Below are 15351 nucleotides of genomic sequence, written 5' to 3'. Positions count from 1 at the left end.
GAGTGATATTTCGAGGCCGATCTTCCTTCAATCAGTCAGACAGAATGAGTAAGTTGTTAACAGTACGGGGAAAGAAATGTGGATTTTATGGGATTTCTGTAAATACGAATAAAACTTCGTATTTACAGAAACCAGAACTTGACACTGAAAAGAACGAGGGTTAAACCCGAGGCTCCAGAATGTTCCCATTCCGAGGAAAAGAACGAGGGGCCCGAGTTAAAAAAAAGGCAGGTCGCCGCACACTCGTACAAAGGTATGATGTTGTCAGACCTTCGGTTTTCTGAAATTTGAAGGGGCCATTTTAAAAGGACGTTTTCCTGAGGATGCAGTGGGTGAGTGAAGTTTCTGCTTTTTGGATATATTGTGGGCCGTATCCTGCAAGTAGTGCCATAGCAGGCCAACCCGTGGCGAGGGCGGAATAAATTCCTAACCACAAGCCTATCTGCAAAAATTAGTTTAATATCTTGACGTCATGTCGACGTCGTATCAGATATTAAGCTGATAAGAACAGATTCTTTATTTAAAATATTCCATGCCATTTTACACAGCATTGATCTGATCATGGCGTGTCAGACAATGACGCACGCAGTGCGATTTTCGTTATTAATAAATAATATAAAGAATTTCGACAAAAAGATAAAACAATGAAGACGTAACAATATAATTTCTTTAACGTTATTTACAATAAAATATTTAGCATTATGTACATCACTGGTTGTTTTGATTGTTTTGGCGTGTGCCTGTTAAATGTTCGATATAAATGTCTCTCGATGCCCGGATGGTTTCGCTAACAATAAGTTTGCGCATTAAGTTTGCATACTTATTTGTGCAGAGACGTCTCACAACTCTGTCATTTGCCGGATCCCATGATCCTAGAGCACCAACAACAATGGCCTCGGTACGAACATTTCTAAACTTTCTTCTTAGAAGGTCGGCAACAGGACGATATTTGGTCTCCTTCTCAGTTCTTGCATGTTGAAAAGAGGCGAGTCGATTCTCAAAGGCGACGGTCACATCAATAATGAGGCAAGAGTCGTCTTTGGAAAGGACAAGATCGGGTCTCAGGGAAGATCCTTCAATAGCCAGATTCTCAGAAAGGACGTTCCAGCGACCAGAAGCAGCATCCTTTAACCTCTTGACGATGGAATTGTGCCTGTTCTGGTAGAGCCGCGAATACTTCATGCAATGACAGATTACATGAGGCAGAGTCTCCTCTGGAAAGGGGCAGCGACGACATGCACGGCGAGTGCGATCCCATGGTTTGGAGGCGTTCAGTGGCACGAGGTTGAGGCGGGCGCGGTGGATAAAGCGCCAGTCGGCAAAGCGAATGAACGATCCCTCATGGAAGAAGTGTGAGCTTGCACGTGCAGCCGAAACGCATTCCATGGATTTTCCTTGACTTGGGAGATTCACCAAATCTTGGAGCCTGCAAGATCTTCTAAGGTGACGAAAGGATTTGAAAATAGAGTTCCTGTTGCTAGGAAAGATGGTAGAATTCCCACAGGAGATGGAAGGGCAGCCGTCGTTGTCAAAGCTCCAGGAGATGTTAAGGCGGCGAGAGGCAGCGCGGGCAGCAGACCATAGTGAAGAGGTGGGGTTGCTGGTGGCGGCGAATGGTCCCTCATCCGATGCAGAAAGGAACTGGCTGACGATAGAAGGAGATGGAGACAGCTGGATCCGAGCGCGAATGTATCCACAAAGATCATCCCAAGCAAGCTTGCGAACGAGTGGGTCCCTAGATGTTAGGAGCTTAAACGCACCGTCCACAGCAGCAATGTCGGAGTCTTCGGCGGCAAGAGGGACACCGAAGGAACCTTTCCCGGAGAGGCCGTAGAGATAGTTATTGGAGGCTTCTGGGGGGAGGTTCAGGGTCCTTTTAATGGCAGGCTTGAGGAGATCGTCGATCTTTTTCCAGTCAGTTTTGGAGAACTGAGACGTCCTCATGTGAAACAGGAGCGACGGGAAGAAGAAGGTCTTAAGAGCATCAATCCGTTGCCAGGGTGCCAGCTTAGATTCAGAAATACACTTGGCCAGTGACAAGAAGTCGCGGAGTTGGGCACGTGCAGGCGGGAGGTTGAAGCCAATGGGCTTACCAAGAAACTTGAAGAATTCACCCTCTTTAAGTGCAGGAATTGGAACTTCAGAGATGTAGAAGGCAGTCGGAAGAACACGGGAGGAGCGAACAGCAGAGAAGTGGAAGGAGCGGCACTTCTTGGGGTTCAGCAAGAGATTGAGCCTGGAACATGCATCTTGGACCCGGAGGAGGTCATGCTGGAGTGCTTCAGGAGAAGGCGCCAACAGGAGGAGGTCATCAGCATAGGCCAGAATCTTTGGAACCGGAGACATCGATTCAACACAGCGAAGGACGGGGTCGATGACAAGGTTGAATAGGAGTCCGCTAAGTGGGCAGCCTTGGCGAACCCCAGCGTGGATGTCGACAGGACAGGACGTGCCATCACTTGACAAGAAGGAGGTGGTAGAGCCACTGTAGAAGGACCTGATGAGGGAAGAGAAGTCGTCACCAACACCGGAGTCAGAGAGAGCAGCATAGATGGCTGAGTGTGGCACGGATCCAAAGGCATTAGAAATGTCTAAGGATGCTAAGCACAATTCAGACCTGGATCGACGAGCTAATTGGAGTTGACTGTGGAGGATGAAATTGTGTTCAAAGACACCATCATGAGCAAGGAAACCTTTCTGGCAGGGGCTGAGAACGTCGTGTGTAGAAAGCCAGCTGGAGAAACGACGTGCCATGCAACCAGCAAAGAGCCTTGATATGCACGAGCTAAGGGCGATGGGTCGCCAGTTGTCAATAACGGAGGGGTCCCCATCCTTGAAGATAAGAAACGTGCGAGAGGACTTCCAAGAGGCCGGAATGCGTCGCAGCTTCAAGCAGATGTTAAAAATAGCACAAAGTGCCTTGCATTCGGGGTCGACATCTCTCCAGTGTCTGTAAGAAAGCCGATCAGGGCCAGGCGCGGAATTTTCACAAGCCATCAGCTTGGAACGCACTTCAGAAGGGGAGAACGGCGACATGTCAACAGGAGGACGATCAGAAGCATGCTGGCAGAAGATGGAAGTGTCTGCATCCCGTGGAGAGTACTTTTCAGAGAAGTGGGCAGCAAGATCTTCCGCAGGAATCGCACAGAAAGAGGAGTCACGTTGGGTGATGAGTCGGAGGGCTCTCCGACGATTCATCCGGTAGATCCTCTGTATGACACGGGGATTGGAGGCGTCCGGTGTGCGGCGAAACCCAGACTCTTCAGGAGGCACAGGTGGAGGGAGCTTGACAGTATCAGAGGCAGAGGAGATGATGGCATCAAGGCAGGTCTCGAATTCGGACCAGGTGTTATTGTCATCTGGAGCAGAGGAGAGGCGCTGGAGGGTCTCGCTGAACTGCAGCAGTGGGGAATCATCCGGAAGCAGGGTGTCAATGGAGGGAACAGTCGCGGAGTCACGAAGGCTACCGGAAGGAACGGAGAATCCATCATCAAGGAAGCTTGAATTGAGAAAGTCGTCCGCTGGAGCAGAGAGCGAGAGAGCCGGCGAGGAAAGTGCAGGAGAGACTGGAGAAGCAGAAGGAGATGATCTTCTGGCAGGAGAAGCAGGAGTACCAGGTGAAGAAGTAGGAGATGAGTGAGGACGCTCTGGAGAGACTGCAGCAGAAGGAACAGGAGGCGAGGGTGCGGCAGTCGAGGCAAGAGCATCATTCATAGGAACGGCGGGTACAGCAGGCGGAGGAGCAGGCACCGTGGAAGCAGCAGCAGGAGAAACCTGGGTAGGTTGTTGGCGTGGTCTTCTCGGTCTTTGAGGGACAGGAAGAGGGAGAGCAATATTATCAGAGGTAGCATTACGTTCAGCTCGCTGATGGAAGGCAGAGTGGTTGAAGAGACCTTTTCTGGAAGGACAGGAGAAGGGACACACTGAACATTTCCACCGGAACGAAGCACCAGACGAGAGGACAGTAGGAGAAGAACGGAAGCAGGAATGGGAAGACACCTTGTTCACCAAGAGCATGCAACAGTGACTGCACCATTTCATGCAGGAAGAGATGGGAAGCTGATGCTCCTGGAGAAGGTGGCGTGTGAGAGACTTCTTCATCCTTGACCAGGAGTTGGACCTAAATAGAAGGCTGCAGTTTACTTCCGTGCAGGAGAAGACGTCGTTGACAGGAAAGACGAGATGCAGCGTAGAGTCGACCCGACAAGTGGAATCAGGACCCTGAGGGCCGATGTAGGTGGTGTCAAGGCCAGGAGAACTGGGAGGAGGCGAAGTTCTGGGGGCGGCAGTCGGAGAATCAGAAGCAGGAAGCCGGAAATCACGAGGAGAGTCAGAGCTGGGAGAGGATCTGTGACGTCGGTACCAGTGGAAGCGCAGCTGTTTCTTGTTGATACAGGACATTCCACAGTCACCACAGATGATCAAGGCAGGCGGAGGAGGAGAAGGGGAAACGGAGGTGCTGGCATCCGGCAGACAGGAGGACACGGCAGTCGGATCACTGGCGCAAGATGAGGAACCTGGGGCAGACGTCACAGGGCAGACAGGAGGCAAGATGTCGCCGCTAGGTGCAGGGACAACTGTGCAATCAGGAGACATCGTGGAAGGAGATCCAGGAGGAGGCGGTCCAGAGCAGGTATGTTTGACAGCAGCACGCGAACGAGTGTGGTGGCACACTGGCGAGTCAGAGGAAACATCAAAGAGAGAAGAGGCAGGCGAGTCAGACGAAGATCCAGTGGGATGAAGATCCAAGGTGGGAGACTGTGAAGAGCGGGGTCCAGGAGGTGAGCCACAAGAGCGACGGTAAACTGAGTCAGGCGACCTTTCGTAGATCTTTGCTAGGAGTTGCCTGAGATTACCACCTCGTAGCAGTGGAGGACCGGAAGGCGTGGCAGCCGCAGCAACATGTCGGACAGGAGGTCTTGAGCTGGAACGCATAGCAGAAGCATGGTTTTCAACAGGCAGACAGGTGACAGAGCAGGGCTGAGGTGACGACACAGCAAGAGAGGAGCGCATATCCACAGCAGGTATCGTAGAAGCCGTAGGCAACATCCGAGGTAGGCCAGGAGTTGTTGGCGACGGGATTCTGGGCGGACGAACCGGAACTGGAATGTAGTCACTCGAGGAGCCGGCATCATTCGGTGGTCCAGGCATAGCTGAAAAAAAATGGAGAGAAACACAGCAGCACAAAAAGCAAGAACAAAGCAGTTTTGGCAAGATCAAACATAAAACAGTCAGAGGGCAAGAGCAACTGTCGAAGCTTTGGGTGGATCTGGTAGGGAAAAAAAAAAAAAAAAAAAAAAAAAAAAAAAAAAACATAACCAGGGTAGGCGGAGAAACTAGCGCGTGCAACTAGCCGATTTGGATGGAAATTGGTGTCGAGCTAAGGATTCACTCAGCCGAGTGGCCTGTCTGCTAAGACACCAATGGAGGTAAGTCCCTGGACCCACGACGAACTGGGGGTCGAGGCACCTATCGAGACTAAATACTCGAAAGGAAAAACCATTGACAGGAGAGCAAAGACGATGACCAGGACTTGGAAGATTACGCCCCACTAAAGGCCGTACCCAGCCGGGTGTCCTTTTCACATGGATGGGTAATCGGAAGCTTACTCGATCCCTGACCTGTGGCAGAACACAGGCTAAGGGCTCACGGCTACTCCGGGACACTAATCCGAGTAAGCATAAAAACCAACCAGTTAGATCGAAACTAACCTGGACATGGGAAAAATAAATAAAACGAAACAAACGATAGCGGAAGGAGCAAAGAGATAGGGATGAAATAAAGGAAAGACCACGCCCACCATAATAGTGAGTTTGTGCAAAGGAAAAAATAAGGGCTCAACGAAAGCATTTTAACACTAAATAGCGAAAAAATACTAAAGAAGAGCAAGAATAGACAGGAAAGAGGTAGAAAAAGTTAGACCCCACCCATCACATGGATTAACCGAAAACGGCTAGTTCGGTGATAGCGGGAAAAGACACCTGCACGCTCACAGGGAAAGGAAAGGTTCCTACTGACGCAAGTAAAGGTCACCAACCCATCAAGCATCAGTAGGAGAAAAAGAGACAAAATAAAGCAAAACTTACCAAAGATCCACCTTGGCTCCGCCCTCCGGACGAGGCAACTACTCTATCAGCATATCCACCGGTGAACCTATAAAAATAAATCAAACCGGCAAATTAAGCTGATAAGAACAGATGTTTTTTATTGAACAATACTTTTGGCCACTTTACAGAAGAATGATATTTGCGTGGCAGAAATATCATTTTACAATTCTATTATACATTAATTTTCTATTTACAATTATTTACAGAGCGAAGCAGATATGTACAACAACTATTTTCAGAACCAAGCACTTATGTACAACATACTAGGTTTTTCTTTCTACTTACATATTTCGGGGGTTTGTACTTTGTGAACACTTAATCGGATAGTTCAGTGAGTCCATGTTAAATTTACCAGTTCTCCTGTCTGACGTCCGTGAGATGCTCCACATAGATATCCCTTGATTTACTTATTGTTTCACTTACGATGAGCTTTCGCATAAGTGATGCGTACTTCCTGCTGCAGATCCTGCTGAGAACTTTATCGTTGTTTGGATCCCATGATCCTAGTGCTCCGATTACAATTGCTTCTACGCGCACATCGTTGTATGTAGATTTCAGTGCTTCGATTAGCGGACGGTACTTGTTCATCTTCTCTCGGCGAGCAGCATCAAATGAAGACCGACGGTTGTCAAAAGCAACTGTTATGTCTAGGATGAGGCATGCGTTGTCTCTTGTTAGGATGATGTCCGGGCGTAGCGGGAGTCCTCTGACTGGCCGGTTCTCGGAGAGGAGCTGCCACCTTCCACTGGCTGCCTTTTTAATCCTCTCTACCACTGCATTGTGCCTCGCTTGGTAGAGACGGCTGTATCTCATGCAGTGGCAGAGGACATGCGGGAGGGTCTCGAGCTCAAAGTTGCATCTTCTGCAGCCACGGGAGCCATTCACATTGCGACGAACACCGTTCAAGGGGACGAGGTTTAGCCTTGCACGATGTATAAATCGCCAGTCGGCGAATCGTGTAAATGCCCCGTTCCGGAAAAAGTGAGAGCTTGCTTTGGCAGCCGCTGCGCATTCCATCGCCTTGCCCTGGTTGGGATAAGTGATGAGTTTCTCTGCGCGGGATTTCTTGATGGCATTCCGCAGGGTGCGGAATACAAGGCGTCGCTTGCCGGCTGTTATGGTGGTACCGTCATGAGAGATCTCCACAGTGTGGTCGTCAGAAATTGTCCACGTGACTTTTAGGCGACGGGCTGCGCTTCTGGCCGCGGACCAAACTGATGAAATTGGGTTGGAGGTGCTCCTGGGAAAGTCTTCGTCACATCCCGAAAGGAAAGCTGCAATCTCAGAGAAGGAAGGAACCCTTTTCAGTCGTCCACTTACAAGTCGCGTAAGGTCCTCCCAAGCGAGCTGTTGTATCCCAGGGTCCAATGAAGTGAGCAACTTGAAAGCGCTGTCAATCCTTGCTATATCTGAGCTTTCGGCAGCCAGCGGGATACCAAAGCATGCAGATTCCTTCGCGCCGTAAAGATATTCATTTGCCGCCTCGGGAGGTAGGTTGAGAGTCCTCTTTAGTAGCGGGCGCACATGTGAGTCAATCTTTGCCCAGTCGGTTTTCTTCAACCGGGCCGTCCTCATATCAAAATCCATTGATGGAAACACAAAGGATTTGAGCGCGTCAATGCGCTGCCAGGGAGCAAGTGGCGAATTCAGGATCATCTCGCATTTCTGTAGGTAAGTATTGAGTGCCTCGATGTCCGGTGGTTGGTTGAATCCAATTGGTTTCCCCAAAAATTCCTCACCTTCACCCTCACGAAGACACCTGATGGCAGTGCCGTCGATCGAGAACTGAGAGTGGCGGACACCCGTTGGGCGAGCTCCGGAGATATGTAGGGAGAAGCATTTTCTGGGGTTGATGTAGAGGCCAAGCTTTCCAACCAGGTTGTGCGTCAGATTGAGTTGAGTTTGCAGCTCCGCAGGGGAGGGCGCGAGTAGCAGTAGGTCGTCGGCATACGCCAGTATGCGGTGTAGAGGACTTTGCCCTTGGACTGCGACAAGTATCGGGTTGATGGTCAAGTTGAACAACAGCCCACTTAGGGGGCAACCCTGACGTACTCCGATGTCAATTGGAATTGGATCCGTGGGGCCTTCCTCTGTGAAGACGCGTGTGGACGCATCCGTGTACAGCTCCTGTATCAGCTCGGTGAAATGATTCCCAACTCCAGAGGCTCGAAGCGCAGCAAAAATTGCATCGTGGGGCACGGATCCGAAGGCATTGGATAGGTCCAATGACGCCAGGCAGGTGTCAGATTGGCTGGTCCGTGCTAGCTGGATTCTCTGCTGAACAACGAAGTTATTTTCAAACACCCCGTCGAAGGGTAGAAATCCCTTCTGTGACGGGGAAAGGATGCAGTTGTCGATGAGCCAAGAAGTGAACCGTCGTGCCAGGCAACCACAGAACAGCTTGGCACTCGTAACACTCAGCGAGATAGGACGCCAGTTTTTGATGTTATGCGGGTCACCCCCTTTGGGTAACAGGATAGTACGAGAGTCTTTCCAAGCTGCAGGGACTTTCCTAGCTTTCAAGCAGATGTTGAAGATGGCTGCGAGTACTGTACAGTCCGGATCAACGGCCTTCCAATGGTTGTATGAGAGTCGATCGTGTCCGGGTGCCGAGTTTTCAGCTGAATAGAGTTTCCTTGCGATCTCTGCAGGAGAAAATGGAGAGAGGTCAAGTTCTCTGGGGAGAGGGGATGGTGAGGTGTACACTGAGGTGTCAACTCGGTTGTTGCATAGGGCAGCAGCAAAGTGATCTTGTATATCCTGTCTTCCAATTGGGCATCTCTGTGAATCATCCCCGCAAATCAGTCGGACCGCTCTGCGTCGGTTACGACGGTAGAGTTTCTGGAGCAACTTTGGGTCATCACGTATCTTGGCGGAATTGTTGTTGTTTCCACTTACATCCTCGCTAGCGGGAGGAAGACGAACTGCACTCGCGGCGGCCATCAAGATCTCGTCAAGTAACGTGGAAAAGGCATCCCACTGCTCAGTGGTCATCGGGTCGGAAAACTCTTCCAGTCGTTCTACGAAGTGTTCAAGGGGGGACGTGACTTGTATTTCTACACCACCCAGTGGAGATCTCTCGGCATCATCCGATACGGCTTCTGGAACCGGTGAGTCGGGTGTAACTGTAGGACCGGTAGGTGAAGGCGAATCCGGGAAGGACGGCTCCGGGGAGTGTTCTTCAAAGGAAGGGTTGGTTCCCAGATTGTCAGTCAAAGGCGCATCAACCTGTGGGGTAGTCCTCGTGTCTGTTCCTGGAGGTGCGGCATCCTCTTGATAGGGCAAGGTATTAGGGTCTGTTGCACTTGTCGATTGGTAGGCAGTGGAAGGTCCATCAGTTCTAGCATCATCTTGGCGAGATGTACGGAATCGTGCAGTCCGTGCCTGTCGTCTTGCCGAGGTGGAGGGAAGGAGAGGCGTCACTAGAGGTGGCTGGAGTAAGCGCTGCCGTTCACGTCGGTGGCGTGCTTGGTGGTTAAGGAATCCACCCCGTGTTTGGCATGAGAAGTCGCACTGGGTACATCTCCAACGATGTTGAATGCCCGATTCGACGACTACGGGCCGGTCTCTAAAGCATTGATGGGTCGAGACCTTAACGGCGATGGGCAATAGGCAGTGTGCACACCAGTTCCGAGTGCTAGCAACATCTATGCCATGTGTGTACAAGAGGTGTCTGCAGAGCGAGTGGCGGAGTTGGGTCCAGCGTTTCGAATGGAATGTCCTATGGCAGTCCCTTTCGGTGCAGTGGAGTGTGTCTTGCATCGGGAAGAGTAGATGGACAATAGAGTCACGTCGGCAGGATGTCTCTGGGCAGGACTCATGATTCTCCACATGAGTGGGCATAGGCAAAGGCTCCCTCACTGACAGGTTCTGCAATGGCCTGCTAGGACGTGGGCCAGGTGCAATTTGCTCAGTAGAAGTCGTAGCAGCATGTGAGCGTATTACATTGCTGTCTGGTGCGGGCAATTCAGTAGAGAGCAGATCAGTCCTTTCTGAGGGAGTGAGGCATAGGATGAGGACGTCCGCATCAGTCGTGTCTCCAGCGCTGGAGGTAGTATCCAAGCGTGTCTGGCAGGGTACTTGAGGTGCGACATCGGATTCACCAGGTAGGTCTTTACTAGGCGAAGTGGTCACCGGGACAGTGGCAGTTAAAGCAGGTTGAGGAGCAGCGTCTGTTGAGCCAGAGGCAGTGCAGTCCGTGTGGACGGGGCCTGGTGCAGGAGCAGCGGGCGGTGAAGAAGCGGCGTCAGTCAGTGTCTCAGGAGTTGAGGAGGTAAAGTCATCGTCTCCAGGAGAGGTGGGAGGCGGAGCCTGTCTGTGACGGAGGTGACGATGGGACCGCAGCTGTTTCTTATTCAGGCAGGAGCGACCACAATCCGGGCAGGTGACGGCAGACGCCAGTTGAGGTGTGGAAGCATTAGTCTTTGGTCCAGGTATGACGGTGGGAGTAGAATTCCTGGCCAGGAGGGTGAAGTATGGTGTCGACGGGATTGACGTCTCCGAAGGTGGCAGCAAGTTCCCTGTGTTCTCCGCAGGAAACACCTTGGATTTAGCAGGTACGTTGGACGTCAGAGACTCCGTCCCCGCGGTGGAGGTGATCACTGCGCAGACAGGACCGGTTGAAGCAGGATGAGCAAAACTCTCTCTCATGGATGGCGAAGAAAGAGCTTCAGCGTAAGTGCGTGGGGGTGAGCTCGTGAGTGTGTTCGATGAGCAGGCATGACCAGCCGCCGTCCGAGCCCGTGTATGATGACATACGGGCGAGATCAATGACCCAGGAATGCTCGCAGCTACCCTTCTGTCAGGAGGTGGGTGGAGCTGACTGTCTTTCTCCTGCACGTGCGTCCTTGTATGCCTTCTGAGGCCCCTTCTGCTCGTACACTCCAATCCGCAGACGTAGCATGCGAATGTAGACTGGGGTGTGGTGGGCGTGTCCTTGGCAGAGGAGGACGTGTGAGCAGACTTGGCGAGTGATGAACCCTCTGGTGTCCTTCGTTCACTAGGTTGACAAGTGACCACAGGTAGGAGCGGTGTGCAGCCAGAAGTCTTGGCTTGAATTCTATCCAACAGTTGGCGTAAGTGTCCACCTTTGGAAAGGGGCGGTCCAGAGGGTGTAACGAAAGCTGGCACGTGTCTGGGCAAGGAGGACGACCCGGTGGGCGTGGCTTCACTAGTGGCGATACTCCCGTAGTAGTAGGTGGGCACACTCCTGGCAGACGAGCCGGCTCCGGGCAGGCAAGGCGTGGCACTAGGGACCACAGCGGCGACTCCAGGATGAGCAGTGGCACTAGAAGATGCAGGAACAGCTCTGGAACCTCCAGTGGCAATTTCGGGAGAGGCACTCGCTCCAAGGGCAAGAATAGCTCCGGCAGATCCAGCTACGACACAAGAGTTTCCATCGGAGGATCCATGGTCTGCAGCGGCGACTTGGGAAGTAGCCGGAACGGATTGGATCAATCCAGGGACAGATGCAACCGGGAAGGCTCCGGCCGTCACAGGGATGTCTTCAGAAGCTCCAGGGTAGGCAGGAATGGCCTCAGACAATCCGGGGGCCTCAGCTTCTGCATCAGGCGCACCAGGAGAGGCTCCAATAGATCCAGGGATGGCTTGGGAAGCATCAGCGGCTGATCCCGGAGCAAGAGGGACGACTCCATTGGATCCAGGGATAGCTCCAGCGGGAACGGCGGGCACTCCATGGTCAACAGCTGCTCCAGGGACTCCATGAACAGCACGGGAACAGGTTCCAATGGATCCAGCAACAGGACCTCCAGCGGGAACGGCAGGCACTCCACGGTCAACAGCTACAACAGGAACGTCTCCAGGGACTCCATGCACCGTATGGGGAAACAGGAAACATCTTTAGCCACCAGTCTACCTGTAAAAACAGTAAGAAGTGACTAAAAAAGATGAAAAAGTATCGGCAACTCGACCGATTTACTACACTTTGATCTTAGCCAAAAGGCCGAGAAGCGATGCAGAATTCTCTGGCGTGATGAATTCACTTTCAATTTTTCATATTTCAAAAGTCCTGAGCATTCGTGCAGGGGGAGAAGGGGGTGCAGAAGACTCAGGTTAGCGAGTGCTGCTTGGGGGTTTTTTATGATATGTCGTTATTTCATCCTCCTCCTGTGTTACAAAAAAAGAGGTGTACAAGGAAGACCAATTTCTGTCTAGTCAAGTGGATCATTTTGCGGTCCTTTCTAATGTTCCCATTCTGGAGGCGTCAGTCCCCTCCTCCTTGAGCGGGGCTAGTTTTAAAAAGCCAAGGACGTCAAAAGTTCATTTCATTCAAGATTCAATTGCAAATTTTATTCTTACTACAGCAAATGAACCACAATGCTGAAATATCCTCACAGATATTTCTACAATATCGCAATAACTTACAGTAGTTATATTGGACGTTTTACGGAAACGTTGGCCGGAACAAAATTCAAAGTAGAAAAAGTTAATCCGATCTCAACGCGAAATCGCTACAGTCAATAACAGCAGTAAGTAAACAACTGAATTCCGGTGTTTTCCTCCAGCTTTTATAAGCTTATGCACCATGCAACATAATATTCTCGTATTTTCTCAATTTTTTTTCAGATGGGAAAAGAGGACAATGAAATATTCATGAAAGTGTTCATTTCTCTGGAGTAGCTTCCTCCTCCGAAAAATCTCATTCTTCACTGCAGGTGAATATAAAACAAATGTAATTACAAAGGCAATAAAAATAGCAAAACCAAAAATAAATAAATAAATATTCCTGGAGTTATCGAATGCCCATGCTTGGGAAGAAATTATTTTTTGTGATAAAACAAATATTGAGACAGTAAAATTTATCAGCCAAAACTGCATTACATAATGCCAGAGTTTGATTGACACAAACTCGACATGCACAGTCCAGCACATGGTTTCCAACTCAGAGATACTCTCTCTCTCTCTCTCTTCAGTTCAAACGTTGCACTTGAAAACACAGAGTGAAATATTAGGAACTTAAAACAATTAAACAAACAGAAAAATTACAAAAAACACTTTACAAATTCATTTGTAATATGTACAATAAAACAGTACTTTTTAATTTACAATTAATGATTACTTTGTATTCTACACTTCCACACTAGTGGCGGGCAAGCCATCTCAAAACTCAGAATAAACTGCTTCCTGCATAGTGCAGCCATCTATTGGCATTTTCCCGTTTGTTAATATTAATGTGCCAACAAAATAAATGAATGAATGAATAAAAACATAAATACAACAATCCTTAACAATAATTGTAGACCATTACAATTAGCTGGCGTTTAGAAATCATACAGAGACAAACAAAACATTAGGAAACAGACAGAAAAATCTTTGTTGCTGCAGTGTGCCTACAAACATTTTACACCCTTTTGAGAGTTATTTACAATAAAAAGGCTCGTGTGTTGAAAGAAGCAATGTGTATACGCGCGCTGTAGTGGGAAAGATCTGGCAAATGTGAATAGGAATTCTCTCAAACTTACATGAAATGAGACAAAAATGTTACTGCAAATGAAATTTGAGTGATATTTCGAGGCCGATCTTCCTTCAATCAGTCAGACAGAATGAGTAAGTTGTTAACAGTACGGGGAAAGAAATGTGGATTTTATGGGATTTCTGTAAATACGAATAAAACTTCGTATTTACAGAAACCAGAACTTGACACTGAAAAGAACGAGGGTTAAACCCGAGGCTCCAGAATGTTCCCATTCCGAGGAAAAGAACGAGGGGCCCGAGTTAAAAAAAAGGCAGGTCGCCGCACACTCGTACAAAGGTATGATGTTGTCAGACCTTCGGTTTTCTGAAATTTGAAGGGGCCATTTTAAAAGGACGTTTTCCTGAGGATGCAGTGGGTGAGTGAAGTTTCTGCTTTTTGGATATATTGTGGGCCGTATCCTGCAAGTAGTGCCATAGCAGGCCAACCCGTGGCGAGGGCGGAATAAATTCCTAACCACAAGCCTATCTGCAAAAATTAGTTTAATATCTTGACGTCATGTCGACGTCGTATCAGATATTAAGCTGATAAGAACAGATTCTTTATTTAAAATATTCCATGCCATTTTACACAGCATTGATCTGATCATGGCGTGTCAGACAATGACGCACGCAGTGCGATTTTCGTTATTAATAAATAATATAAAGAATTTCGACAAAAAGATAAAACAATGAAGACGTAACAATATAATTTCTTTAACGTTATTTACAATAAAATATTTAGCATTATGTACATCACTGGTTGTTTTGATTGTTTTGGCGTGTGCCTGTTAAATGTTCGATATAAATGTCTCTCGATGCCCGGATGGTTTCGCTAACAATAAGTTTGCGCATTAAGTTTGCATACTTATTTGTGCAGAGACGTCTCACAACTCTGTCATTTGCCGGATCCCATGATCCTAGAGCACCAACAACAATGGCCTCGGTACGAACATTTCTAAACTTTCTTCTTAGAAGGTCGGCAACAGGACGATATTTGGTCTCCTTCTCAGTTCTTGCATGTTGAAAAGAGGCGAGTCGATTCTCAAAGGCGACGGTCACATCAATAATGAGGCAAGAGTCGTCTTTGGAAAGGACAAGATCGGGTCTCAGGGAAGATCCTTCAATAGCCAGATTCTCAGAAAGGACGTTCCAGCGACCAGAAGCAGCATCCTTTAACCTCTTGACGATGGAATTGTGCCTGTTCTGGTAGAGCCGCGAATACTTCATGCAATGACAGATTACATGAGGCAGAGTCTCCTCTGGAAAGGGGCAGCGACGACATGCACGGCGAGTGCGATCCCATGGTTTGGAGGCGTTCAGTGGCACGAGGTTGAGGCGGGCGCGGTGGATAAAGCGCCAGTCGGCAAAGCGAATGAACGATCCCTCATGGAAGAAGTGTGAGCTTGCACGTGCAGCCGAAACGCATTCCATGGATTTTCCTTGACTTGGGAGATTCACCAAATCTTGGAGCCTGCAAGATCTTCTAAGGTGACGAAAGGATTTGAAAATAGAGTTCCTGTTGCTAGGAAAGATGGTAGAATTCCCACAGGAGATGGAAGGGCAGCCGTCGTTGTCAAAGCTCCAGGAGATGTTAAGGCGGCGAGAGGCAGCGCGGGCAGCAGACCATAGTGAAGAGGTGGGGTTGCTGGTGGCGGCGAATGGTCCCTCATCCGATGCAGAAAGGAACTGGCTGACGATAGAAGGAGATGGAGACAGCTGGATCCGAGCGCGAATGTATCCACAAAGATCATCCCAAGCAAGCTTGCGAACG

The 15351-nt window shown here is 49.4% G+C and overlaps 3 pseudogenes; all 3 read right to left on the bottom strand.

Annotated features, from left to right (window-relative positions):
* Positions 1-358: 358 nt before the first annotated feature.
* LOC146994716 (U2 spliceosomal RNA) lies at positions 359-539 on the bottom strand (annotated as a pseudogene).
* An 11375-nt stretch (positions 540-11914) lies between these two features.
* Positions 11915-12081, bottom strand: LOC146994715 (U2 spliceosomal RNA; annotated as a pseudogene).
* A 1902-nt stretch (positions 12082-13983) lies between these two features.
* Positions 13984-14164, bottom strand: LOC146994714 (U2 spliceosomal RNA; annotated as a pseudogene).
* Positions 14165-15351: the final 1187 nt, after the last annotated feature.

This window comes from Stegodyphus dumicola, chromosome 11 (genome assembly GCF_044657685.1).
Source record: "Stegodyphus dumicola isolate Sdum_Otavi_A_Nest chromosome 11, ASM4465768v1".
In the NCBI taxonomy this organism is placed as follows: Eukaryota; Metazoa; Arthropoda; class Arachnida; order Araneae; family Eresidae; genus Stegodyphus; species Stegodyphus dumicola.
This window is presented reverse-complemented; position numbering and strand designations above follow the sequence as displayed.